This window comes from Danio aesculapii, chromosome 16, assembly GCF_903798145.1.
Source record: "Danio aesculapii chromosome 16, fDanAes4.1, whole genome shotgun sequence".
Taxonomy (NCBI): Eukaryota; Metazoa; Chordata; class Actinopteri; order Cypriniformes; family Danionidae; genus Danio; species Danio aesculapii.
Genome location: NC_079450.1, coordinates 26,269,390 through 26,297,003, shown reverse-complemented (window position 1 = coordinate 26,297,003; position 27,614 = coordinate 26,269,390). Strand labels below are relative to the sequence as shown.

At 37.5% G+C, this 27,614-nt stretch overlaps 1 protein-coding gene across 5 annotated transcripts in view; it reads left to right on the top strand.

Moving 5' to 3' along the window:
* sema6e (sema domain, transmembrane domain (TM), and cytoplasmic domain, (semaphorin) 6E) overlaps window positions 1-27,614 on the top strand; it is a 295,663-nt gene that overhangs the window by 66,301 nt on the left and 201,748 nt on the right. The window contains exon 3 of one of the 5 annotated variants that reach the window (XM_056475014.1): window positions 15,443-15,486. The exons of 3 other annotated variants lie outside the window; for them this stretch is intronic. The gene's annotated coding sequence lies outside the window, so the exon portion shown is untranslated. Of the gene's footprint in view, window positions 1-15,442; window positions 15,487-26,231; window positions 26,495-27,614 lie in introns of those variants that run through there. One more of the 5 variants, XM_056475015.1, reaches the window with a different exon arrangement.

The window sequence follows — 27,614 nt, the reverse complement described above, 5'->3', positions numbered from 1 at the left end:
TCAGTCCAGTTTAAAGCTGAAGCTGGTTTTTTGCAATGTCCCAGTTGACCTGTGGTTCTCTTTGATATACAGTTGAAGCCAGAATTATTAGCCCCCCTAAATTATTAGCCCCCCCTGTTTATTTTTTTCCCAAATTCTGTTTTGTGTTTCTGTTTTAAGCTTCTGGATAGAAGATTTTTTCAACACATTTCTATACATAATAGTTTTAATAACTCATTTCTAATAACTGATTTATTTTATCTTTGCCATGATGACAGTAAATAATATTTGACAAGATATTTTTCAAGACGCCTTTAAACAGCTTAAAGTGACATTTAAAGGCTTAACTAGGTTAATTAGGTTAACTAGGCAGGTTAGGGTAATTAGGCAAGTTATTGTATAACAATGGTTTGCTCTGTAGACTATCGGAAAAAAATATAGCTTAAAGGGGCTAATAATTTTGACCTTTAAATGATTTTTAAAAAATTACAAAATGCTTTTATTCTAGCCGAAAGAAAACAAATAAGAAAAAAGAAAAAGACTTTCAAGAAAAAATATTATTAGACATACTGTGAAAGTTTCCTTGCTCTGTTAAACATCATTTGGGATATATATATATATATATATATATATATATATAGTGGCGCAGTAGGTAGTGCTGTCACCTCACAGCAAGAAGGTCGCTGGTTCGAGCCTCGGCTGGGTCAGTTTCTGCATTTCTGTGTGGAGTTTGCATGTTCTCCCTGCGTTCGCGTGGGTTTCCTATGGGTGCTCCGGTTTCCCCCACAGTTCAAAGACATGAGGTACAGGTGAATTGGGTAGGCTAAAATTGTCTGTAGAGTGTGTGAATAAGTGTGTAAGTGTTTCCCAGTGATGGGGTTGCAGTTGGAAGGGCATTGTGTGTGTATGTTTGTGTGTGTATGTATGTATGTATGTATGTATGTATGTATGTATGTATGTATGTATGTATGTATGTATGTGTATATATATATATATATATATTGTTAATAAATAAAGGTTTAAATGAGCATTTAATACAAACATTTTAGAGAAAATGTCAGACAGGTGGGTCTTCAAAAAATTTATCGGAGAAAGAAGTTTGAGAACCCCTGATTTAAATGGTCATTTAAATTCACCATCTTGACCATTGGACAGCTGCTAGATTCAAAAATGGCTGCTCGTACATTTACTATCAACTATAAACGTTTTATATCGCACAGTTCTGCTGACATTTCACTAGCATGGCCACACCTTCAGTTAATAAGTATGTTCTCCAATTCATACTCCTGAAATTTGCAAAGAAAAGATTAAAGTTGAGAGCAACCAGAATGTTTGAGAGGAATACCAATCATCAACCACATTTGAACAGCATGAATATTCATACGAACCTTAAATATTCAATATGCAAGGTTAAATACTGTTACAACCTTCTGCTACTCCTCTGAGAAGTAAAACTGAACTTTCTGTCATCTCCCTGTGCGCTTAACTGGCTGGATTCTTCCCCCCACATATGCTTCTAAAACCGCTTTTGCTTTGTGTTAGTTAAACTAGTCCTAACCCAAGCGAGGGGCTGTCAGTGCTGTTCCAGCTCTGTTTAACACCAGCCGTCTCTTCTGGAGTTAAATACAAGTGATCAAAAACTCCCTCTCTGGCACCACCACCCACACGCTGTCCCCTCATATTCAGCCCTCATTACCACCACATAAATAACTAATGAAGGATCAATGAGAAGGGACATCACTGGAATGCTGGATGGGGCCCACTTAAATTTCCAGCTTTGTAATTCTCTCCCTCACTCTGTTACAGTCTCTCTTTTTTTTCTCTTTGCTCTTAATTGAATGTCTCATAATGCAAATTGCTCATCAATTATGGATAGGTCATGATGGAGTTGACGACGTCTTCCTTCCATCCCTAAATCCCAGATCAAGCATTGCAAAGTCTTGCTCTGGATGATGCTTAGGTCATTCTATAAGTTTCCCAGGTGTGTTACCTGTCAGGTTGCCGGAGGGCCCGGCACTGTCTCCCATCGTTCCTCACCTTGGCATCTGTCTTCTCCGAGCCTCAGAAGTCTCTAATTGACTTTTCAACCACGTACAGAGTAATTGGGTTTTAATTACCATCTTATAGTCTGTTTTGATATTTAAATCAGCCTTGTCATCTGAAAGAAAAAGCAAGTCGCTCTCAGTTTGCTCCATCGTTGCGTTGCCATATCGCAGATTACGCCACCTCAAAGTTGAGTCGCACACACAGGACTCACAAGGCATTCACTGACAGGGTCTCAGAGACAAAGACCTGCTAATGGCATCCTCACTTATTCACAGTAAATACTAATTATCTCCCATCAAGCGCGCTCTTCACCGTTCTCGCTCAAACAGCTGTGAAGATGTTTTGTGGAGGTGTTTCATTTTTGTCCTTTTCATCACCACCTTTTAAACTGAAGATAAGACAAGGATGTGCTAAAGCGCACACACGTGCAAAGGTTTGCGGGATGTTTCAACAGATGTCTGAAGGATTTCCAAAGTACACCGTAGCTCCTAGTGTAATGAGATTTTTGGGGATAAGTACTCATCTGTGCACTTTCCAGAGAAAATGCAGATGTGTAATCATCATTGGTTTGTGTGGTGCAGAGTCGCTCTGGCTCGTTCACACTGCCGTATTTACTAACAGGTGTGACTCTGGAGTTGTGCTCTTCATGGAAACAAATGAGTAATGTTTTGTATCTTGAGGCCCTGATATACTCAATGTTGTTCTTCACTTAGGGTTAAAAAGAAGTCAGAAATAGCAGAGCTGTGCTATTAGTGAACATCAAGAAGATATGTCAACATTTGCTGGAAGTGGCGTCTAGATGAATATGTACACTGGAGATGCGTGGCACTGCTCAATTCGGAATCCGCTGCTTCAAACAAATCATCCACCAATCAAAGCCACCCACCCGCAGTATTCATTTTCTCTGATATAGAAATTTGAGAGATCGTCGCATTAATTAGCCTGTTTTAAACATGACTTTGAATCATTCAGATTCTGCGACGTTGGAGCTAATTCGTGCATCTGTAATAAATATTAGATAAACAAAAGATTGGCTCTTCTTCAGATTAACCTATATTTTATTCAACTAAACACAGGCTTTATGACTCCCTTCAGACTTTAATGAGAATGTTGCTGCTGCCATTATTTCAGCACATAAACCATATGGTTGTTTCTTTATTAGAACACATACAACCCCACAATTTTTGGGACATTTCTTTAAATGTATATTTGATAAAGTTTAAAACACATTCATAATAATGTTAATGTTTGAAAAATAACGATTGATTCATGACAAACCCGCAATTAAAAAAAAGGGTGTACATTTTTTTTTAGACACTCGGATTCTCTGTGGATGTAACCTAGATTCACGCATCACTAATGTGTGCATCACTAACTAACATTCAACAAAACTGATATAGTTTAAGAATGCATCTGATCAATGCAGTCTGAATATGTTTAAACATTGTCAGCAATTATGTAATAGATTACTTAAAGCAGATTTACTCTACTCTGTATGAAAATAGAGTAAGTGTGGCTTTTAATTAGAATTACGCCTGTTTCATACCGCAAGCGCAAGCAGAGCATGAGCAGAAGCAGCACGCAGGCGTTTGCCTTTCACCCCGACTGCCTCTGCAGCTCATCGGCAGCTGCTGTACAGATCAATCTATCTGTCTATTCTATCTAGTTACCTATCTATCTATAAATACACTTTTTTTTTTATACTTTTCATCTGCACCAAGCTCGTGGCAACTTCCTATGTTGTTTCCTTAACCCCCAAGTCTTTATTTTACAAATTATATAGATCCTAAAGAGCTGTATGCTACTCAAGCTCTTTGAGGAGTGTCATTCATGACTTTTAAGGTGCACTTGGTCATCGCCTATGATAACATGTAATTTTGTTTTTTGTCAGGATGATGTAGGCCTATAGTTATAATGAAATTTATACATCATCAAACTAGTGTGAAACTTACTAAGCAAAACTAATACCAAAATTGTTTTAAATTTGGTTTTGTAGTTCAGGCCCAAATAATTATTTTTTGCCATTTTTAATCGCTTAAGTTCATTTGATTGAATATATAAAAATCTGTGGATATTATCGATGCATTTATTGGATAAAATTGCTACTTTTTACTGTCATTTAATGTGTTTTTGGCCGTTATCACTGCACTGTCACTTTGATCGTGAGCAGCACGGCAAAAATGGACCCAGTGCCGAACCGATTGCGGCACTGATGCTTCAGCGACGCTGACGCGCTGCTTCTATGTGCAGTATGAAAGCTCTAATCTGTTAAGATAGACACCGAAAAAAACATGTGCTGCTCATGCTCTGCTTACGCTTGCAGTGTGAAACAGGCTTTATGCTTCAGTTTTTACTCTAATGCAGCTTTGCAGTGGGCAGTGGGGGGGACGTATAAATAAAACTGTTAAATGGAAGTGACAAACTGCAAGCTGTACATGTTTATATTGGTTTTATATCTCCTAAATGCCAATTTTGTCACTTTTTTGGAGCACATCAACATATACAGTGCCTATAGAAAATCATCACACCCTGTAAAAACCTATACCTTTACTCACTGCTTAAAAAAAGACTTTCAGGGTGAAGTTGTAGAAAGGCACAGGTTAGGAGAATACTACAATAACTTTTTAAAAGCCTGGAAAAGTTATATGGAATGTGATTTTGATATCAGTTTCATGGGACCTTCAAATAGTTAAAATCCTTAAAAGCAATATTTTTTGGTATGTTAAACCACAACTGATGCTGAAGAAACTGAAGAAAAAATGTCAGTGAAATTGTAAAAATAAAATAAAATCTTCTTACAGAAATGTACAACTTAAAAATTGAGACACATGGGGTTAAATCAAAAGATCAACATTTTATATGTTAATTCTTTTCTAAATAAACCATTTAAAGTGGCAGTTTGTTTAAAAAAAATGTGAATCTATAAGATTTCAGGTAGTCAAATCAAGTGCCACTCTTGTTTTTAACTAAACTGTGTGTGAATGCAATTGTATTTACAGTAGCTCTCCAATCAAGACTGACCATGTACAGTAGTAAAAGCAGCCAGTCCTATTTGAATTGTGTACAAATAAGAAACTGGTGATTTATAAAACTTGATATTACTTAACTCACACAACTCAATAATTTGTCATCATCACAGAGACAAGAAAATCATTATTCTTCATCTTATGTTACACAACCGCTAACTGATAGCAAACATTCACAGATGCTGGCAGAATGCAGTGATCTCTGAAGATTACTGTTCTCATTCCTCACCACATAATCTCAGATGATCAGAGTCCTGGATGCTAGTTTGGGAGATTTGTCGCAGCGTAACAGAGATCTTGGTTGAAGTTAATCTCGCTGGCTCTTCAGACTGTTGTTTGTTTTGCATGCCAGTGTGTCTTTGTGATGTCTAGAGTGAACGTCACACATCCTGAAGTTTGACATTTTTACTTTCACAATCAAATAAGATGCACATTAAGCTAAATAGAAAAAAGAAATGTCATTATAAAATGTTTTATTTGAGAGTCTTTAGTAGTAAGCTGAAGGACCGGGTATTGTTTTGTTAAGTGCATGAAATAGTTTGTGTTTATTATTTTGGATGGACAGAAAATCTTATCGCAGCATTTTTTTCCCTTTGCATTTGCTGTGCTGCTGTTTGCAGACTGACATGATTTGAACAAGGTTTTCCTTCGGCGGTCTGTGGGTGTCATGGATTTCAGACTTACCTGGCCCTTAACACCATATACAAACCTAATGAACTGTGAATGGACTCTTTGCATGTCATTCAGACGTTCTCTTTCTGGCTAAATGGCTGATTTGTGGCCAGACTAAGCAGTAAAGTGGACAGGTATTGTGGAGTTGTGAAAAGTCAAGCTGCTTGAAACGAGTGCTGGATTAACTCACTAGACATAACAACACTACTTAACTACATTGTGCTCGGCAGTCTTTTGTGAATTTTGTAATGGCTATTTTTTAACACAATAAAACATAACATTGCATGGGAAACTCATTGCAGAATGTCTCCAAACAGCATTGAAATTGGACTTATTTTACCAAATCAATGTAGTATATTGAGTCATGTTTCACATTTATTTGTATTTATTCATCTATTCGATTTTCTTAGTGCAAACGTAGTTTTAATTTATATGAAATCAATGAATGTGATATAAAAATGATATTTTTGTTTGTGTTGTGTGTGAATAAGCCACTTGAAATATATATTTTTTAAAATGTTAGAATATTTCACAATAGTATTATAAATAGTTACTGTATTTTGAGACTTATGGAAGTTAGAATGTGTATACAGCGGGGAAAATGAGCATGAAACATGTCCGCATTTTTCTCAGAAAACATATTTTTAAAGCTGCCGTTGACTGGAAATTTTCCCTGGATGTTGGTAACAACCAAAGAAATCCACATATGCAAGGAAAAAAAAATCTAATTTGTTTACAAATGATGTTATGTATAATAAAAAGTAAATGACGCAGGACATATTGAACACATGAAGAAAGAGAGGTGTAGATAGACAGTGAAAGCCCAGACAGCAGCTGAAATCTCTCAGTAGTTATTCATCAACCCTCTGCTCTTCATCGTTATAAATTAATATTAGCTGCTTCATTCCAGCATCAACATTATCAGGATGATAACGATGAAACCAGAGTGGACATTTCAGCAAGACAATGATGCAAAACACAGCCAAGGTAACTCTCAAATGTTTTCAGAGAAAGAAAATCAAGCTGTAGAATGGCCCAGCCAATCACCTGATCTGAATCCAATATAAATACAAATTAAAAATCAGATTTGATAGACGAGACCCACAGAACCATCAAGATTTTTACACTCTCTTGAATTCATATGACTTAATTCTTCATATGAGAGTCATCATTAAGCTGTCTTCACCAAAAACCCTTTCATATAAAGAATTAAACACATTTCAGTAGATCAGTACCTTCTCCTTATGTGATTTTATTGTTACATATAACTCTTTTTTTTATTTTCTTGTTTAATTTTTATGTTTGTATTGTTTGGGTTTTTACCAAAATCTGGTTCAATTCCATGTCAACAGCTCCTTTAGAAATATTATTCTCAGGGAAAAAACATGGTGTGTTCAATACTAATTTTCCCCACTGTATACTGTATATCATTTTAATACAATTCTTCCATATTATTTTGTGATTTTACTTAATTTTTGATCAAAAGGGAAAACATACATACCACAAAGTACTTCTAGGTGGTGTGTTTAAATAAATATTTATGCAAATACTACATTTTATCACCATTTTGAATTCAAATGATTTTACTTAATTAAATACAAAGTACTATAATTCTTATTGTACGTGATATCAATGTCTTGTTTTGCTACTTTAACATTATTTAGTTTTTGCTGCTGATGTTGCTGATAAATAAATTGATTGAATAAATCTGTAATTTGATTTATCTATATAATTTCATATTTTCACTTTATATAATAAAGAACTTCAACCTTTTAGGCTTTCGGGGTTTTTTTTAACCGTTAGATTAATGAGCCACTATTTAAAAACAGATTTGCTTTCTCTTCTCCCTGAACATAAGTTTCTCTTTCTCTGAAGCCCTCTGTTGGGTTTTGTATAGATTGTGAATGTCTTTTCTCAGGGCTGTGTTGTGCACAGCTGCAGGCCTTTGCTTGAGGGAGGTGAGAAATGTCTGGCTGGATGTAATTGGTGTGACAGAGGCCTGCAGTCATTCTGTGCTCCTGCCTTTCCACTGGCTGTTAGCTCGCATTAAAGGCCCCGCAGTTCTTGCTGTAACCCAGAACATCTGAGAGGACAAGCAGACCTCTTTACCCGTTTCCTCCTCGCGTGGCCATTTAGACAGGTGACTTTACATGGACAGAATGCACATTTTGGTGGACTTTAAATGGCTTAAAGGCCTTGTGGTCAAACATATTAAAATGGTCTACGTTTAAGTTAAAACCTATCAAGGCAAGACACTGCTGGTAAATAGTTAAAAAAAAAACAAATATTTATCACCATATTTCCATGGATAATTGATTGCATTAACAATTTATATATTTTTTATTTCAAATGTTCTAAATTGCCTAGTTAAAACATGCAAATAATGCTTTATTTAATTGGTGTTGTGCTGTTTTACAAAAACTGTTTAATTTTTTTACATATTAAATAATTTACAGACGGGATTGGTAGGTTTTAAATATTTCCTCCAGCAAGATTGTTTTTTAATGTCATAATTTAAAATACCAATCTCTTTAAAGTTTCCATGGTGACGCATCCTTTTTTTCACGTGACATCACAGTTCTGTTGCTTTTTAGAATTTTTTTGTCCGCTTTTCTTCAGATATTGACAAACATCTTAATTTTATTGCACATTTTTTTGATATTCTGATTGTAAAATGTGTGTAAGAACATGTATTATCTCATTTAATCAGCTTAATAATGATCATATTAGTTTATCCATGACTGGTGATGGGCGCCAACTAGGGCTGGGCGATAAAATCGGTATTGATATTTTTTGACTGTACACCATTGTCAATAACGATTAAAAAAAAAGTTAGTTATGAACTTTTGTTTCCAATGTTGGTGGCAGTGTCATTCCCAATGGAGGCGCACAATTCAAAATGAATGGTGAAGGAAACCACACACTTGTCACTTCATGTCTGAATAACAACACACGCAAAAATGAGTACCATGGTTAGCAGCAGTGAGGAGATTGTAAATAAAAAAGGATGTAAGGATGTCATTAGAGTGGCTTTTTGGTTTCTTTTCTTGTGCATCCCAGCCACTAGCTCCCCATCTGAGGATTTTTTTTTTAGCATAGGGGTAATGTACAGTAGTCATTCAACTTCACAATTTGTAATGTGGCAATATGTATTTGAATGATGATGGTTGGTTCCTTTTCTTGTAATCTCAGATTTGATTATGATAATTTGTTTTGTTTACAGAGTTTGAGGTTAACTGTATCATTATTATTGACACCTTAAAGTTTGCTTTGATTGTTCAGCGTTTACGCTTTACCATAGCACACACTTTGTAACATTTTATTTATCAAATTTAGGAGTCTCTTTAACACTGTTTATTTTATTGTATGAGATTTTTCTTATATTTTTGTTTATGACTATTAACTTTTTGCCTTAGTAATGTTGGTAAATAAAAATAAAGTGGTTATATAAAAAAATCCTAATATTCCTAAAATGGATTGTAAAAATTCAATAATTATTAAAACCGAATGATATGACACGTGATATCGTGATAATTTGTTTGCAATATCGCCCAGCTCTAATGCCAACATAGCCTAGCTTCAGTGGAAAGATTAGAGTTGCTGGATTTACAACATGCTAATTCATCAACATCTCCTAAAATACATGAAATTAAGTGGCTGTTTAACTGGGAGAGCAATATATTACATGTACAGTGTTAGTATCCTAAACATTATGAATATGATGTGAGTAAAGCAAATAAACATCCCTTTTCCATACTCTGTAAAAAAAATAAATAAATAAAAATGCTGGGTTCCACACAATTCCTTCATGTTATCCCAACACAAATCGTTTAAGTTAACTTATTTATTTTTTTACAAATTTAAGTAGATTGAACATAAAATGAAGGTGTCCATAAAAAACGTAAGATTTGTGTTGATTTAGAATTTAAAATAATTAGTTCTAATTTAAATAATTGATTTAGAATTTAAAATAATTAGTTAATTAGAAACAAGCAACAAAAATCATTTTTAAGTGTAGACATCTTGTGCCGAAACTCTGTCCTGGAGGGCCAGCGTCCTGCATATTTTAGATCCAACCCCAATTAAACACAACTGAACCAGCTAATCAAGCTCTTTCTAGGTATACAAAAACTCACAGGCAGGTGTGTTGAAGCAAGTTGGAGCTAGGACCGAGTTTGAGCTCCCCTGGTACAGACATTGTATATTTTACAAACCATAAATATTATGTTTTCATATTACTTAAGTGTATTTATTTAACTGAAACTTAAAATAAAAGTTGCACCAGCCTAAATTGATCATACCAGTGGTTAAAATGTTTTTCTTTCTTTACATTTAACAAAAAGAAAAAAAAAAATCTTGAAAAGTCAAAAAGCCTAAAATCCCACAATTGACAGGTGCAATGAATAAACAGCAGTTTTCAACTACAGTGTCTTTGCCTTAAAGGCCTTGCGGTTAAAAATCGAACATATTGACACGGTCGCCTTTTAATTTAAAACCTTTTAAGCACAGGCTGTTCTCCAACGATTCGAAAATATCCACTGTTTGTTTGAATCTGAGCTTTTGTAATGGACCAAGAAGCCGACGGAACAGCTGTATCTGTGGTAACCGCTAAAGGTAGCGCGTGTTATGTGTGCGTTCGCCGTTAATGATATTGCATTTATCTGTGTCTCTGCCCTTTTGCAAAGAACGATAACGAGCCATTTGAAAGGCCAGAGAGCTCGAACGCCCCTCACTCCCACACTCAGACGCCTGCTTCGTATACCAATGTTGCTTCCATCTCTGCCTTTCTGTCGGCATACTTGCTGCCTTTTTAAAACTCATTTTACGCCTGCATACCTGTTTCTTACATCATCATGTCTCGTCTGAATAAATCCCTGTAGGGCTGGGCATGTGACAGTATGAAGTGTGGTAAAAATGGGTCCGCTGCTTGAGATTTTGCTATTTGGTTTATACTGCAGTATGTATATATTTATGTTTGGATGTTTGGCAGACATTTTTATATGGAGTAGATGTGTTCGCAATGTATAACAATTTCTGTTTATTATGTTATTTGAGAGATGTAGAGGAATGTTGATAGCTGGAGAAGTCAAGATGATGAAAATACACATAAACAAGCATTACCACATTATTAAACACATTAACTCCGTTTATATTTTCTTTTATAATTTTTTTTTTGTTTTATTTTACTTTTTCTTTTATTTAAATTTTTTTTTATTTAATAAAATTTATTTTTTTATAGTATTTTAATTTACTTTTTTATTTTATTTTATTATTTAATTTAATTTAAGTAATTTTTTATTTTATTTTTATTATTTTTTAAGGTTGTGTGTGTACTTGTTTTTGTATCCCAATGGGGAATCATGAAGACTCGTGTCACCTAAATTGAGGCCATCATGGGTCAACATGCTTATAAATGACACAAAATCAGGTATTTTGCAAAATTCAGATTGTTTCTTGTGAGAGTTAGATTTAGGTTTAGAAACATTGAATATATTATAGGTCTCCACTAAGATATAAGAAAAATCATGTGTCTGCCTCTGTGTGTGTTCCAGATTGCCAATTTAAATACCATAACATCTTTTTTTTTTGGTTAGCAGCAAGCATTTTTGTTAAGAAAGTGTACGAGAATTGGAGAATTACAGAATGGCGGACTTTGTCTTTTATCACTTGAGTTAGTTACCATTCAGACACATTGCCTATATCCATGCTGCTGTGTTTCAGATTACCAGCAGGGCTAATGGTTGAAATAGACAGGGCAAGAGACCTGCTACACTGCTGTTCACTGTGTCTGCATTCAGACCTGGGGATTCAGGAGGAGAGAAGTCCTCCTCAATTATAGCATTTATATAAACATCATTATCTCAGTGATGATACAACAAATTGTGGTTATGTGTTTATGAAATTATGAATAACAAATATTGTAGGACATTAAATAACTTACTGATTATTTCTTTGCATTTTAACTTCGTAAACTCTAAAACCATGGGTCTCCTCATGGTTTGTATATCACTTTGTGAGTCGACTGTCTACAGTTGTTCGCTCCTCTCTTTTTCCCCTGCTCTGCTGGGCATGCCTGCTCTTCCCTCTTCTCGCAGAGCTCCACGCCCATCTCGGAGCATTTTTTTTTAAATTCTGAGGTAGACTTGAACCGAAAAAGGGGGGTTTCATGGCCCTTTAAACTGGCTCATGGCTCATTTGAATTCTGCCAAAGGCATTCAGAATCTGTGTGATACCCAAATAATAAGTCTTTGAGAACGGGTTTCTCAAGCCAGGTGGCGCATTAGACCAGGGGCTCATCTCCTGTTTCCAAAATGCATCACAAACTGCTTGAGAAACTGTTCTACTATGATAATTGGTGATAAAAATAAATTGTTCAATAAGATGTACATGAATTTTGAACTGTAGTCCTACATTTTTTTTTGATCCCCTTAATCCGACTTAAGTCATAACTGAACTTAACAGAAATGGAATTAAGACATGTGGAGTATGCATATATTAGTGGCATTATTGAAGTAAAAACACCACAATCAAACTATTACCGACATGTAGGACTTTTCGCCATATTTTCCGGCAAGATCCACACACGCGGCTGTCAGTAAAGGACCACGCACACACACACACACACACACACACACACATACACACACATCGTGAAATGCGGAAGTTTTTTTAACGCTCTCATCAGTCCTTACTCCTTATTTGCGTCTACCTGTTATGGTTATGCTTTGCAATGACGCCACAAATCTCTTGTATTTCAACTCTTGTGTTGATAAACTATAATCCCAACATAACATTGCACATCCTGCGATGTGACTATTGTGGACACACACATTATGATATCGATGGTGAAATTTTATATTGTGTAGCTCTAGTTTGTGTTAATTTCCAATCTTGAAAAAAGCTTGAGAAATGAGGACAAACTGAGACATTTTTCTTGTCCACTTGATTCTCTTCTACATTTTTTCTTCTTCTTTTTTCTTTTTTGGGACAAAATCCATCGAGTTTCTGCTCAATTGCACAGATTGTAATCTTATTCTGGCAGAAAGACCTGCTGGAAATGAAGCCATAGATCACACGGAGGGGAGCAGAGAGAGAGAGAGAGAGATGGAGAGGTGGATGGAGAGATTGAAGAGGGCAAGAAGGAATAATTGCATGAAAGCGAACAGGGGGGCAGAGCGAAATAAATAAAAGCCTATATCCATCACCTGGCCGAATCCACAGCAAAGCGCCTACCCGTGTTACCTTGTTACGGGAGATGACATTCAGACACAGAGGATGTTCTCTCTTCACTGTCTGCCCACATTAACATTCTGATTCGGCGCTATATGCAGTCTCTCCTACAACCCCATTCAGTTTCACAGAGACGGCTCTGTCTTTGACTCCCTCTTTCTTTCATTCTCACTCGTTCTCTCGCTCCATCTCTGCGCTTTTGGCAGTGTTCAGAGAGGAAGCCGGGAGGAAAAAGGGAGCGAGGAGACGGGGCTATCTCTGTTATGGAGAGCTCTTTAGTGTCTTTGTGCTCTGCATGTGTCCGGCCATACCCTCACATGTACCCGCTTGTGTTTGGACTCGCATAAAACTGCCCGTTCAGCCCTGGCAGCCGTTGCCATGGAGACAGAGCGGTGATGGACCTGGTGAGAGAGGCTGCAGGTAACACAGAGAGAGAGAGATACACTTGAAGCTGGAGGCAAGCGTCAAAACGAGAGGTGACGAGAGTACAACTTAGCAGCTTCTTTCAGTCTGTCGACAGTTTGATGATGTCACAAAGGATTTCTTGAAGGAAATGGTGATTCGTAATTGCGATTAATGCACTTTTTTGTAAAACGAATTTGTAATTTTGTTTAAAGGGGTAGTCCACTACGATATCATATTTAAAATTTTAGTTGATGTGTAATGTAGCTGTGTGAACAAACAACATCTCTGATTGTAAGACGCTCAACGTTCAATGCAAAGGGGGACATTGGCTTTTACAGAGTTAGCTTAGCAATGCCTACAGCAAGCGAAGTTTGGGGACTACAAAAAATACATCCAGTTTAATGATGTCATAAACCCTTCAGGTTATGCACATAGACCCAGCGCAGTCAAGGGATGTGGCCAGAGGCGCTGTAATGTTATTACAGAGACGCTTCCTGGTGATGTGGAGCTGATCTGCGAATCACAGCACATTATGTTAGCTGACCAATCAGAGCCTCTTGAGGGCGGCCTTTCAGAGGAACTAGGAAATATGACAGTCGTTTTCATGTTAGCTGAGTAGCTGTATATAAGCAAAGTAAGACCTATGATCTAAGAATTATGAAAGATCTAAGAATTATGTGATCTTCTACAAATGAAGCATGAGCACACATTGCTTTTGCATCTTATAAACACAACCAAGTTTTAAAAATACACTCTGGACCACCTCTTTAATTAACCAAAGCATTACCTTTAGTAGCTCTTTATAATGACTTTTATTCAAATGCACATTACATTTACATTATAATACTTTTAATGTTCTTTCATATGAGACCCACTGATATTGACATTTTGGATCATACTAATAACTTATAACTCTTTATTTTTGACAGCCGATAAGCTGATAATCTGGGTGTGAGAATTTGAGTCTGATTTAAAAAAAAAAAAAAACAGTGCAAAGCAATTAAGAGTTTCGTCTGCAAAAACATAATTATTCTTAAATTAATTTTTATAGATCATGCTTTTTATTGTGCGTTGTAGAGTTCATTTGCAATAAACATGATTTATGAAAGTAGTTTTCTGTTTCTGCAAATGAACTTTTCAACAACAGTGAATAATTGATTTTATTTGAAAGCCTTAATTGGATGAAACAAGGAAACATCTAGATCTTTTTTCCACAAATTTGTTTACAAATAAAACATCATAACATGATAGACCATTATGTCATGGAAGGCAGCAATATAAAACTTTTATTGCCGGCTGTATGCAAAGAAAAGGACTGTTAATCACTTTTAAATCAACTTTATACTGTCAAACAATTTTAAGCATCTGTGCTGAATAATAATTTAGTTTTAAATACTTTTATAATCACAAAAGTAGAATTTTGAGATATAAAAAGTATGCATTGCTTGGTAAATTTCCTGAAAATATTCAGTATCTACCATTTGTTTGGCAAACAATATAGACACAACTTAACCCTTTAACTACCCCCACCAAGAAAAAAAATTGGTTTGCAATTCTTTACTTTTAATGTCGCTAGTTAACACACTCAATGCTTTTTGTTTCAACACATCCCATAATTTCTAAAGTATCAGCCTCTACCAAATGCCTCTCCCAAATTGGCCTCTTCAGTCACCAACGACGCTGTTTCAGACAATCAGTCATGCTTTAAAATAAAAATTAGGATATGTTATTCAGGGTCAACACTGACCGACGGAGGCCTACATACATACATAAGAAAAATCAGAAAATATGAAGTGTAAGACCAATTTATTTTAAAAAAATATTTAAATTTTTTATTTTTTGAAATATGCCATAAAATATTTCAGATTCTACTTGTTTTTTTTTTATAAAACCAAAATCAAGTGAATTTTTTGTTTGTTTATTTGTTTGTTTTTTGTAAACCGACAATGCTGTTTAGTGTAAACCATTATTTAAAACAGTCATTCTTTAAATGACTTTAACAGTCGTTATTTAAAACACTGTAGAGCAGCAGTCAAAGGGTTTGTTTTTTTTAATGACCAATTTTTTATAATTTTTTGTTGCAGAAATAAAAATCCCTTCAGGAAATTACATCTAGGATGGCTTGTTGGTAAGTGAATGATAGCATTTTTTTTGTGGTGAAATTAATTTAAATTGAATATGTAATCAGACATTTTTGAAATATTCAATCAATTCCTTGCATGTTCAATAAAAATAGTCAGGAGAGGGTTTTCTTCACGGTTTACACATATCAGCAGTATATTGGATACAAATGAATAATTCGATTCACAGGATTCTGGGATCCTCAATGCAATGCAAAAGTTAGATTCAGGAGGTGCGCACAGTTTTCATTTCCTGACTTTAACTTATATAGGCAGCTGATATTAACAGGTGGAGTTTAGTGGAATTAGTCACTTGTCAATCATTCTCCAGTCCTCCATTGGCTGCACCCATCCATACGTCGTCTTTTTTTTTTATTTTCTGCACAACATTAAAAAGCACAAGACTTGCAAAATCTGTGCTCACAGGAAGTTTCGCTGCAAAGCTCAAGTTCATTTTAGACAAGCATTTATCTACTTCTGCAAAAATGCTTCATTAGTTTGCAAAACATATCAGACTCGAGAAAAGGTTCAGTTAATACACCACCTCCAAGCAACACAAATACAACTGTTTAATGAAAAGAAAAAGAGAAAAATATGTTTAAAAAATCCTTTGTAATTCCTTTTCCCTAACAATATAAATGGTCTGATCTGTAAAAAAAAAAATGCTTGAAAGTGATGTCGCATCTTCAGTTTTGCGTTCCGTACCTGGATGGAAGACCACATGGGAAAGCTTGGTTGCTGCCGGAAGTGGTTATAGTGAGACCAGCAGGGGGTGCTTAACCTGTGTTCTGTGTGGGTCCTAACGCCCTGTATATTGATGGGGACTCTATACTGCTCAGTGAATGCCGTCTTTCAGATGAGACGTTAAACTGAAGTCCTGATTTAATGTGGTCATTACAAATCCCAGGATGTTCTTCAAAAAAAAGTAGGTGTTTGACCCCGGCATCCTGGCCAGATTTGCTCACTGACCTCAGTCCATCATGGCCTCCTAACCATCATAAATGTCATAATTGGCTTCATCACTCTGTCTCCTCTTCACCAATCAACTGGTGTGTGGTATGCTGTCTGGCACAATGTGGCTGACGTTGTGTCATCCAGGTGGATCCATAGTGGTGGATGAGGAGATTCCCACCAGTGTGTAAAGTGCTTTGAGTGTCCAGAAAAGTGCTAAATAAATGTATGGTATTATTATTATTATTATTATTATTATTATTATTATTATTATTATTATTATTATTACTACTACACTACAAGCATAGCGCGCATGAGCCCAACTGAACCACACTCTGGCACACCTCTTCCAACCGGCCAACCAAACCGTACAGAGCACTCACACTTGTCAAACAAGCCGGGAAATGGGGGACAAACGCATCCAGGCTCCAGCCTAAGCTATGGTATGCATGACATTTTAGGCTGCTTTGGTTCATTACACTTTAATGATGCAGTAATTATATTCTATTTACATATATTCTTTTGATAGATGCTTTTATCCAAATCTCTTACAGCGCATTCAAGGTATATTGTACATCTAATCAGTTTGTGTGTTCCCTGGGAATCAAGCCCATGACCTTGGCATAGTTAGTGTCATGCTGAGCCTCAGTGTTCAGCATTTAAAACCCAGATTGTGTGAAATGGGTTTGTTAAGTGTGCAGTATTTTTTTTCTTGTTCTCTCCTGTTTCCTCTGTGCAGCAGAGCAGCTGTGCGTTTCCATCTGCAGGTGCCGTTTTCTGCACTGTGGTGTGCGTGGGGTTAATGGACCTTTGTGTACCCAGACATGCAGGAAGATGATCAACCGATGCTAATCTGGAAGCTAATAAGTAGAATCACTTGTGGGTTTGAGTATTTAAGTCGGTATGAAACGGATAATTGTGACTACCTTGGCTTCCCTATTGTGACGTGGTTTATCTGAATGAAACAGCTTCTTAAAAGAGGAAACATTAAAAGTGTGACTTGATTTTCTGATTTGGGAATTAATCCATGTTCCACTGTGCCGTACAGTTGGGCACAGCTTGGCTCATTTCTGTTCAGTTTTGCTGAGCTCTGTTTGCATTTCCATTGCAGCTTAGTACTGCTTAAAGTGATTGGAATTATCATTATAGTTATGCTGCTTCTACTCTCATGGCATCAGTGTAAACGCAACATAAGCATGTTTGGATGCAGTGTAAACGGATGCAATGGATGCTACAGATTAAATGGTATTATTGAGCAGTGGATGCTGCAGACTAGTAATATTTTATAAACAAATTTTGGGAGGAGCATGTAGCATTCTATTACATCATTGACAATTATTCTATTATCCAATCAGCATTAAACCAAACCCTCATAAATACCAAACTCGTCCTACCTCCATTATCTCATGACTTACCAATAACTACCTATGACAGTGGTCTCAAACTCAGTTCCTGGAGGGCCACAGCTCTGCATAGTTTAGCTTCAACCACCTCCAATTTACACCTGCCTAATAGTCCATAAAAGTCTTGAACACCTTGACTGGTAGGATCAGCTGTTTTTGATTAGGGTTGGAACAAAACTGTGCAGACTTGCGGCCTTCCAGGAATTGAGTTTGAGACCTATGACCTAGGGGGAGTGTTCTGGGGCCAGGCTAGACACTTCACTCAGACCCCATCTCTCTCTTTCCCAACAAGGGGAATAACAGAGCCCTCTCCCTGGACAGCGTCCTAAATATGCTTTTGTTCTTTCAAACATCTGTAAGTGTGAACTCGTGAATTTGAATATAGTGGCTTTGGTGTCTCGTGTTGTAAATCCAATGATACTGGTACTGTAGTGGCTATTCTCTCAGACCAATCGGCAATCAGAAGTTTGTATATTTCACTTTTTGGTAACATTACTGCTTGCTTGGACCCTCACTCAGTACTAACAATAATGCCAGGTACTAGTTAAAGACGGCATTGAAAAAAAAGCCCCAAAAAGTGAACCATACTAAACTGAGACATGTCATAAATGCAGTGAAAAAGCACCTTTTGATTGTTGGCTAGTTGCTGTGATATCTATCGTGACCCATGCCGATGGACAAATATCAAAAAGTTACATACATAAAAAAATTGGAAGTTTTTCTTTTTTACAACATCACTCACATCTCAGTTTCAAGACTTTCTTTTAAAGCTGGAGAACTGTAGCCTTGTCAGAAACTGTTCCCTATCCACTAAATAGAGCACCATTGGGTTCAAATTCTGAGTGAATGATTTCTTTTAGATTTGTTTAGTACTTTTTAACTCTCAATCCAGTTTGATATTTCAATGGATGAATGTTGGAGTGGTGTTTCTACAAACCCAACATACAGCTTAGAATCTAAAAATTGGTGTTTGGCAACATTGGAGATTGAAATGTTCATTCATAGGTTATGGCAGGTGTACCTCGGGAGTCTGCTCGAAGACAACTTGAAAGACCCGGAAATAATGTTTAATGGATTTTGATGGTCTGCTCTCAGGCTCATGCTAATAAAGTCATTGTCTAATGACAGCTTGAGATCTTGAAGTTATTCATCTCACAGTTCAATGTTAATTCAGATCTGTTCGAGAACTGTTTGTTCATTTATAAATCAAGTTTGAGTGCCGTTCAACCGCTTCAGTTCCAGGAAATCAATGCTTTTAATGTATAGTGTTACTTTGTTCTGTTTTGCTTTTAAGGGACCACAGAAGAATAGATATTTCTTTAGTGGAAAAGTTAACAGGGTCAAAAGTTTTGAAAAGAAGTCATTCTTTGAACAACAGTAAATGATGACAAATTTTATTGGTGAACTATTGCTTTTAAACAGCTGGCTATGCAGGGTCTTTTAATTCGGCTGAACAATAGCCGAGGAACATTTTGGTGCCAGAAAAAGTGGAGCTTTGACACCGTGACAGATAACTATCAGAAACTAGGACAGTTCTCAGAGGGACAGAAGGGGACATGACAGCAGGGACAGGGACTCCTGATGAGGACCCCTCACCTCGGAGTTTGATTTCAGCCCCACACACACACACTAATAGACCTCCATTCCTTGAAGTGTCCTTCACTCTGAGGAGGTGCTGTTAGACAGTGACCTGTTTGGCGGCAGAACAAAGACTCTCTCCTTTCTTTTCAGTCTGTCTTGTATTCAGTGTCCCAAAGATAAAAGACGTTAATTTCGTTCCCTGTGCCTCAAATTCTTCTTCTCTGACAATCACTTTTGCACCAGTTGCTTTTCTTAGCGACGGCTTTCAGACCAGACTCATTGATCGTCCCGTTTTCATGTTAGTCTCTCTCTGCCAGTCGTCTTCATCAACCCAGCCCAACAAACCTCCTCAGGGGGGGGGGGTTGCTTGCAGGAAGCATCACCGGGTGGGAAGGAGCATTCATTAGACGCATCATTCTTCCATTCCTCTCCTCCTCCACCTGTTCTCCCTGGGAAGCGCTAAGGTTAATTAGCACATTCGATTACATAGACGCCTTCACCATTTGCCCTCATTTTCAATCTCCCTCTTTCCCTCTCTACTCCTTCACCTCATTCTGACACTGTTAAAACCTGCTGTATGGGCCAGTTTCCCAGACTTGTCCTAATTGCTTCAAATGGCGATTAGCCATTAGTAGTTTAGTTTCTTGATAAATGGAGTAATCCTTGAATTATACCTTAAACTCAACCTCACGACTCTATGAATAAGGTTGACGAAATCCAAGTGGAAGCTGCTTCTAGCTGCAGCTGCTATTTAGTCTAGCATCAAGCCTTATTAGCATGCCTGACCACGTGCTGCTATTTGTTTACTGCGATTTAAATAAAGATAACTGGTAAAACAAGCTCTCTGTGAGCTGTTTTGTCTGAGAACCCTGCGAGACTTTCACCAAGCTGCCACAGAAACACGCTTTGACATGCCGCATGTGCTTGTTGTTTTTCCTGTGAAAGCTCACAACACATGCTAAAGCTGTGGTGCTAGCGTGCGTGTGCTTCTGTCTGGAATGTGTTCGAAAATGATGAGCATTTGTGAGATCTCAGATCTGTCGAGCTTCCAGTACCCTGCACCTCACCTTATGACGCACATTCAATCATTCATGAAGGTTAATGTCAGAAGACATTGTAAAATGTTTCTTTTTTGGCATAGGTTTCTAAGGGTGTGTTAATTTGCAGTCTGTTGTTGAGCCTGTCTTATAGTATTATGCTATGTTTTAGTATTTTTCTATGCTAATCTTCCAGGCTTGTTTGCTCAGGTTATTGCTATACAGATTATTGGTTCTGGTTAACCTGATGAACAAGTTAAGGGATGCTCTTAAAAATTATTCAGGGGGGGAAATTTATTGAATTTGTCAAATGTTTGGAAAACTTGATTGCAAACAAACCTGAAATGGTTCACACAAATAATTTCAATGAGTTTTTAGGCATTTTAATTCATTAAGTATTTGACTCATTAGAGTCATGCTTATATTTGAGTCATTATCATTTATTTTGCAATGATTACTTTTGTATGGATTTTAACTGTATTGTCTATGTCACAGTTGTCATATCCAGTTCTTGGAGGGCCACAGCTCTGCACAGTTTAGCTTTAACCCTAATTAAACACATCTGATCAAACTAATTGAGTCCTTCAGGCTTGTTTGAAACCTCCAGGTAAGTGTGTTAAAGCAGGGTAGGAACTAAACTGTGCAGAGCTGCGGCTCTCCAGGAACCCGATTTGACACCTGTGGTCTACCTTTTAGAAATCTGACAGCAATGGCCGAGTTTGTTTTTGATTCAGAATTTCTCATGATTAGGGTTGAGTCGATAAATGATGCCATCGTCCATCGACAATGGTAGATAGATATCACAAGGCTGAGCTGGCATCGCGATCCTCCGCCCCGCTCACGAAAAATACACATGATCCCATTTACACTAATACGTCTTAGTTTTAAAATGGCATTTTAGAACGAAAACAATCCACGTCCACACTGGCATTTCATCTAGCATTTCTGAAATCCACGCTGTACTGCTGAAAACGCACATCATGTGACCCACACACACACTCTGTCATGCGCTGCAGTGTAGGCTATGCGTGCCTCGGACTCTGAGCTCCAGCAGTCACCCCAGAGAGCAGTGCACTTCAGATAGTTCATCAATAATGTACCAGGTAAAGTGTCACAGCATCAGTACACTGCTTCAATCTTTCGCATTCACGCTTGTACTTAGTAATTTTAGCGAAAACCTCAGATACTGTTGGATGGTTCCTGTTGGTTGTGCACCTTATATACCAAAGTTTGTTGATGCCATTATAATGACATAGATCACTCTGCTTATTCATGCCAGAGTCCTGTGGAAAAAGTGATTGACAGGTGGTAATTTGTGTGTAAATTATCTATTTATGATTTAGTTATGGGTAAAACAAAGACCATGCATGTGAGGTAGTTGAAACGGTAGGCTACAAATAATTAATTCGTTATGAAGTAATAAATTCACCGCCGCCTACGACGACAATGCCATCGTCCATTGTGATGTTTCACATTAGACATCATACGATGCCAAATTGGTCGACATTGGTCCAACCCTACTCATGATAGCCATTTGTTTATCTACTCAGTCTACGAAGCTTGTGCCGTATGGTTTCACGTTTTCTGGCTTTCTAAATATTTGGCTCACATGATTCATAGAATTATAGAACAAGTGAATCATGTGAGCCAAATATTTAGTGTAGTAAGAAAGCCAGAAAACGTGAAACCATACAGTACAAGCTTTATAGACTGAGCAGATGGAGTCCGTAAACTATAAATGGCTATCATGAGTAGGGTTGGGCCAATGTCGACCAATTTGGCATCGTACGATGTCTAATGTGAAACATCGCAATGGACGATGGTATCGATGTCGTAGGCGGTGGTGAATTAATTCATTCATTCATAATGAATTAATGATTCATTTGGGAATCAAGCTACTCTGGGTGTACTATTTTATTAAGAACCAGTTTGAAAGTTCAAGAACAAGAGTCGTTGATTAAACCAATTCAAACTACAATTCATGCGCTGTATATTTGCAATTGTCCCTGTGCCTTTTCAGGCTAAACTAAAAGTTTGGATCAGATTGGTTCAGAAAACAACTTGTTTCTAAACAGCCCACAGTGTTTGGTGCCTCAGAAATCACGCCTGATGTGCCAACGTTGACGTCTTCAGCCTATTCTCAGTCCAACATCCCTGCAGCTCTTCAGCAACAAAAGATGCCTCACAGCTGTACACAATGTCCCCGCTTCAATCTTCACACATCTTTTATGAAACTTCCTGCTGTTAGGCACGCACACACACAGATCATCTCACACGACAGAGGTGAACCCATCCAGGGCAGAGCCTGTTTATTATAACCTTATATGCAGCCCATAATCCTCTATTTTGTTACAGCTGCATAATACAATGCAAGTAGCCCAGTGTGATGTGCATCCGCAGTTAAGCTGCTCTGGATACGATCTGTCCCTCCCAGCCTCCAAACCAGTCTATGCGGGACAGTAAATAACGGCAAGGTTAAACACCTCTTGCTCTTCTCCTCGCAGTGAAAAGAGAGAGAGTTTTTCGGAGGAAGGCTGGAGATGAGCCTTGGCGTGAATGAGGATGGATGGTGAGATGAGAGATGGGAATGATAAATCGTGTGCTTTGGAAGTGCCTCTCCTTTATGTAAAAGAGGTGCTTTCAGACCTGACACAGCCATAAATCAGACATGGACTTCTCTCTCTAATTTCATTACAATGGCAGGCTGAGAAGCGCACAAACACACACTTTTTTTCCTCTCACACTCAATGCGGGTTAAGCTGTCGGGGGGTCTGCGTTTTGGCCACTGGGGGTTCAGTAATGTTCACCTGATGGGTTTGTTTATCTCCTTCATATTCTTTTAACAACGGTGCTTCATCTGTCTCACGTCTTTTCGCTCAGAGAGTTTGAAGTGCAAGATGAAGTAAAGATTTTTCTCATCTGGAGTATAAAGGGCACCCCTTTTTCAAGATTTAAGAGAAGTCTTTTGTGTCTCCAGAATGTGTCTGTAAAGTTTCAGCTCAAAACACCCATCAGATTATTTATTAAACCTTTCAGAATATTGGATTTTCTGCTCTGAACACAATGTAGCTGTTTTTGTTGCCTGTGCCTTTAATGCTAGTTCTCAATGCCGACCGTTCCCACGTGCCTGTCAGAGTGTGCCTCAATCTCTGGCTGCGTCAGATAAACAGCACAGTCACAGACATGAAGGAAGCAGATCTCACGTAACATTTGTGGGTAATACTACAGTAAGAACTCTCCCAATGATTATTTGATGTATTTGTTGTAGAGTTAATTCAAGCCTCTCTGCAACGATGAGTTACACACTGTGTTGTTACAAAGTTTGCACACACACACATGCACAGACACAAACAGAGTGCATGCGTTTAACTTTGCACTGTTTTAGCACGGCAAAAGTGATAGGATACATGTTAATATCCACTGCTGTACAGAATCCATTATGTTAATGTACAACATAAACCTGATTTCACATCCACAAACCAGGATTGAAGCGTCTTCTTTTATAATTGTACTGACACACGGCTGTGGTGATAAGTAAAGCTGAAGTAAATCGCTGTAATTCATCACAAACGTGCACTGATTAAAAACATTTTAAACTTGTAAAACTTACTCTTGATCACATTTGATGATGATTGATGATCACAGAGAGCTGAACAGATACTTTAATCCCAGTTGCTTTGTGCCACATGTCTCGATAGTAACGCGTATAATCATATCAACAAGACAGGTTGTTGATATGATTATAAGCGTTACTATCGAGACATGTTAATAACATGGCTGTCAATCAATTTGATGGGTGGGGAAACTGCACTTCTACGTCATGTTGCACTGTGCCTCAAAATGGGAGGGATTTGGATTCTGTTTTAACATCAGGAAATTAAAAAAAAAAAAAGAGACTTATTGTGTTTAAATCACCCCAATATGAGTGTGGACACACTATACCTACACCCAGTTCTGTCCAAACAGGTTCATGAAGAAAGCGAGTGTTGATCAAGCAGAACTGGTTACATGAACTAGAATACATGGTTGATGCTGGGTTTGCATGTTTTTTTAATGCAGATTTTGGGATAATAATGAAATTATTATTAGATTTTTTTTATTATGTATGATATTTCTCTCATTTATTACATTTGCGATCATCCACCGTTAATTTATTATCTACCTATTTTATTTTTATTAAGTTTAAATTTGTTATTGTATTTCTGATTTCCTTTTCATTTTCAGCTGCTTTTATTTATATATTAACTTCACTTGTGACATTTGAAAATAATTTCATTAGTTAAGCCATTTATTCAGTATTTTAAAGTCATCCATTTATCAAAATGATTGTAACATAGCCTAGACATTTAATATCAGTGCTCTGTTAAACAAAGTGGAAATTCTGCTTTATTTTATGTATTGTTTTTGAAAATAACTACATTCATTCATTTTCCTTCAGCTTAGTCCCTTATTTATCAGGGGTCGCCACAGAGGGATGAACCGCCAACTATTCCAGCATATGTTTTACGCAGTGAATGCCCTTCCAGCTGCAATCCATACACTCCCTCATACACTATAGCCAATTTACTGTATTCAATTTACCTATACCACATGTCTTTGGACTGTGGGGGAAACCCACGCGAACACGGGGAGAACATGCAAACTCCACAAAGAAATGCCAACTGGCCCAGCTGGGACTCGAATCAGTGATTATTTTGCTGTGAGGCGCAGTGCTAACCACTGGGCCACGAAAAATAACATTTTCTCTCTCTCTCTCTCTCTCTTTCTCTCTCTTTCTCTCTCTTTCTCTCTCTCTCTCTCTCTCTCTCTCTCTCTCTCTCTCTCTCTCTCTCTCTTTCTCTCTCTCTCTCTCTCTCTCTCTCTCTCTCTCTCTCTCTCTTTCATTCTTTCTCTTTACCTGTCATTCCAAAATCTTAAGTACACTTCTCTTCTCCACTTAATCTGAAGTGTCATGCAAAAGTTGAAAAACTTGAAGCCATACAAACACCCTTGATACAACAACACCAGCCTATGCTGTCCATTTATTCCACAGTGCATTTTGGGTATGAGCCTAGGTGTGGTTGCGTTGGACAACATATACTTTTAAAGCCGGTTTGGGGAGATTTTAAGACACAAGGCGTGTGCGTGTTTACTTGCGTGCGAGTTGTGTTTGTCTTTCACGTTCTCCGTCTATAGCCTGAGTAAATGACTGTCTGTCCTCCTTCAGGTGGGAGATGCTGGTGTACGTGTGTCCTCAGTAGGAGGTGCTGAGGGCTCCAGCTGTTTTGGCAGATAAGCTGTTGCCGACGAGCTCCTGGCTTCCCACCGCGCATCGGCGGAACAGAGCAACTACTGTCATCACACACACACACTCGAACTTAGCCAAGAACACACTTCCAGCAAGCCGACTCACCATATCACGTCCAAACCGTCCGTCCACCTGCTCTAAAACTGTCCACACAGCACAACGTGCACGATTCGACCCCGTACGCCCCTGTTGCTATTGGTTACCTAATTACCTCTCAGTCCTTGCACACCAGATTGTACAGAACATAAACAACAGTTCAACAGAAACTGGCTCGCAGCTTTCCGACAGTAGCGAAACGCACCCGCTCAATCCTGCGACAATAATGATTGGTACACAAATATCCCTGCGGCCCTGATGATAATTGCATTAATGAAGCCTGGCGTTTCCCTCTCTCTTCTGTTGTTTTCCTCGCTGATACAGTGTGTGATGAGTCAGGCTGCCGTGTTTAGCAAGCGGTGAAAATCTCTCCCAACCTGTCCGTCCATCAGGGCGTTTCACAACTGTCAGCCTTTAACTTGGTAATCACTGGCTGAATCAGCTGAGAATGTTTCTGCCAGATAACACTGACCAAGCATCGCTGTCAGCTCAGGTAAAGAGAGTCTGTGAAGCGTGTCCACGAGGACGACGCATGATGGTCTTCTTCCAGCTTATGAAACCTTCGGCGCAAGTGAATTACATTTCGGATGTGCCCTTAAACCAGCTTTGCAGTCACAGTGGGATTGAGGCTTTCACTGCAGTTTGACAGAATTTGGCAATGGTAAGAGTTGGTGTGTTTTCTGATGGTGAAACTGTGGGAAGTTTTAATGGGTGGTATCTATTTATCATTGCTATGTGATAGTGGTGTAATTTACATTGGATACCGTCGATGGTTGCTTGGCAGACATGCTGATTCAGATGTGTACTTGACTAGTGGTGAATAATAGTGGAACTATTTAAGAACACTTTATAGTCACTTTCATTAATGACTCATTAACCAACACAAGTATATTTGGAACGTATATTCAGTTGGTTTGGAATGTCATTAAACATTAATTGTATAGTTAGTTGTGTATATTTAAAAAGTATATCAACTGTAATGTGCATGACCGAATTTTTACTGTTCTGCTAAGCAGAGTTATTATTGTTAAAACTGAAAAAAACCCAAAATAATCATAAATAAATAATTAAAATATCAAGTTAAATAAAATAAATATAAAAAGTACAAGTTTTTGAATGACCAAAAATTAGACAAACACAAAAATTTACTGATTAAATTAGCAAAATTTACCAACATTTTTAAAATATAAAATCAATTAAAATGTTTAAATAAGGCACAAAAAATATGTAAGTATATAAATAATGTGTGTGTGTATATATGTATATATATATATTTAAACAAAAATTATTTACTCCAATGTTTTACTTGTTAATTGTTTGGATAGTCAGATTCAGAAGTACTAAATATCTGTAAAATACACTATGCTATATGCTCCTAATTTCGGGTAAATGCCATTGATATACTTTCACTTGAACTATAAATTTGACATGGATTTAAAGTGATCACCAACAGTTTGTTTTATTTTTAGATTCATTTACGGTTGGGCAGACCGGCAGGATCCAGAATTGCAAAAAGTTTACCAGACTGAAAAGAGATCTTGTTAGTCTGACACCAAGCATAGAGATGTTGTTGTGCCTTGTCACAGTGTGTCCATGAGCATACCAAACCCAGCTAACTTCAAATCTAAAAAACAAGCTACCACATGTAATTAAAAATATATAAATGTCTAAACATAATCTCATCCCAAATGTGATCAAATCTCTCAGTTTGCTGAATTTTCAGGACGTTGTGTTCCAGAACTGGATTTAAAAGATTAAGCAAGGTTGTCAGCGTCTTCCGT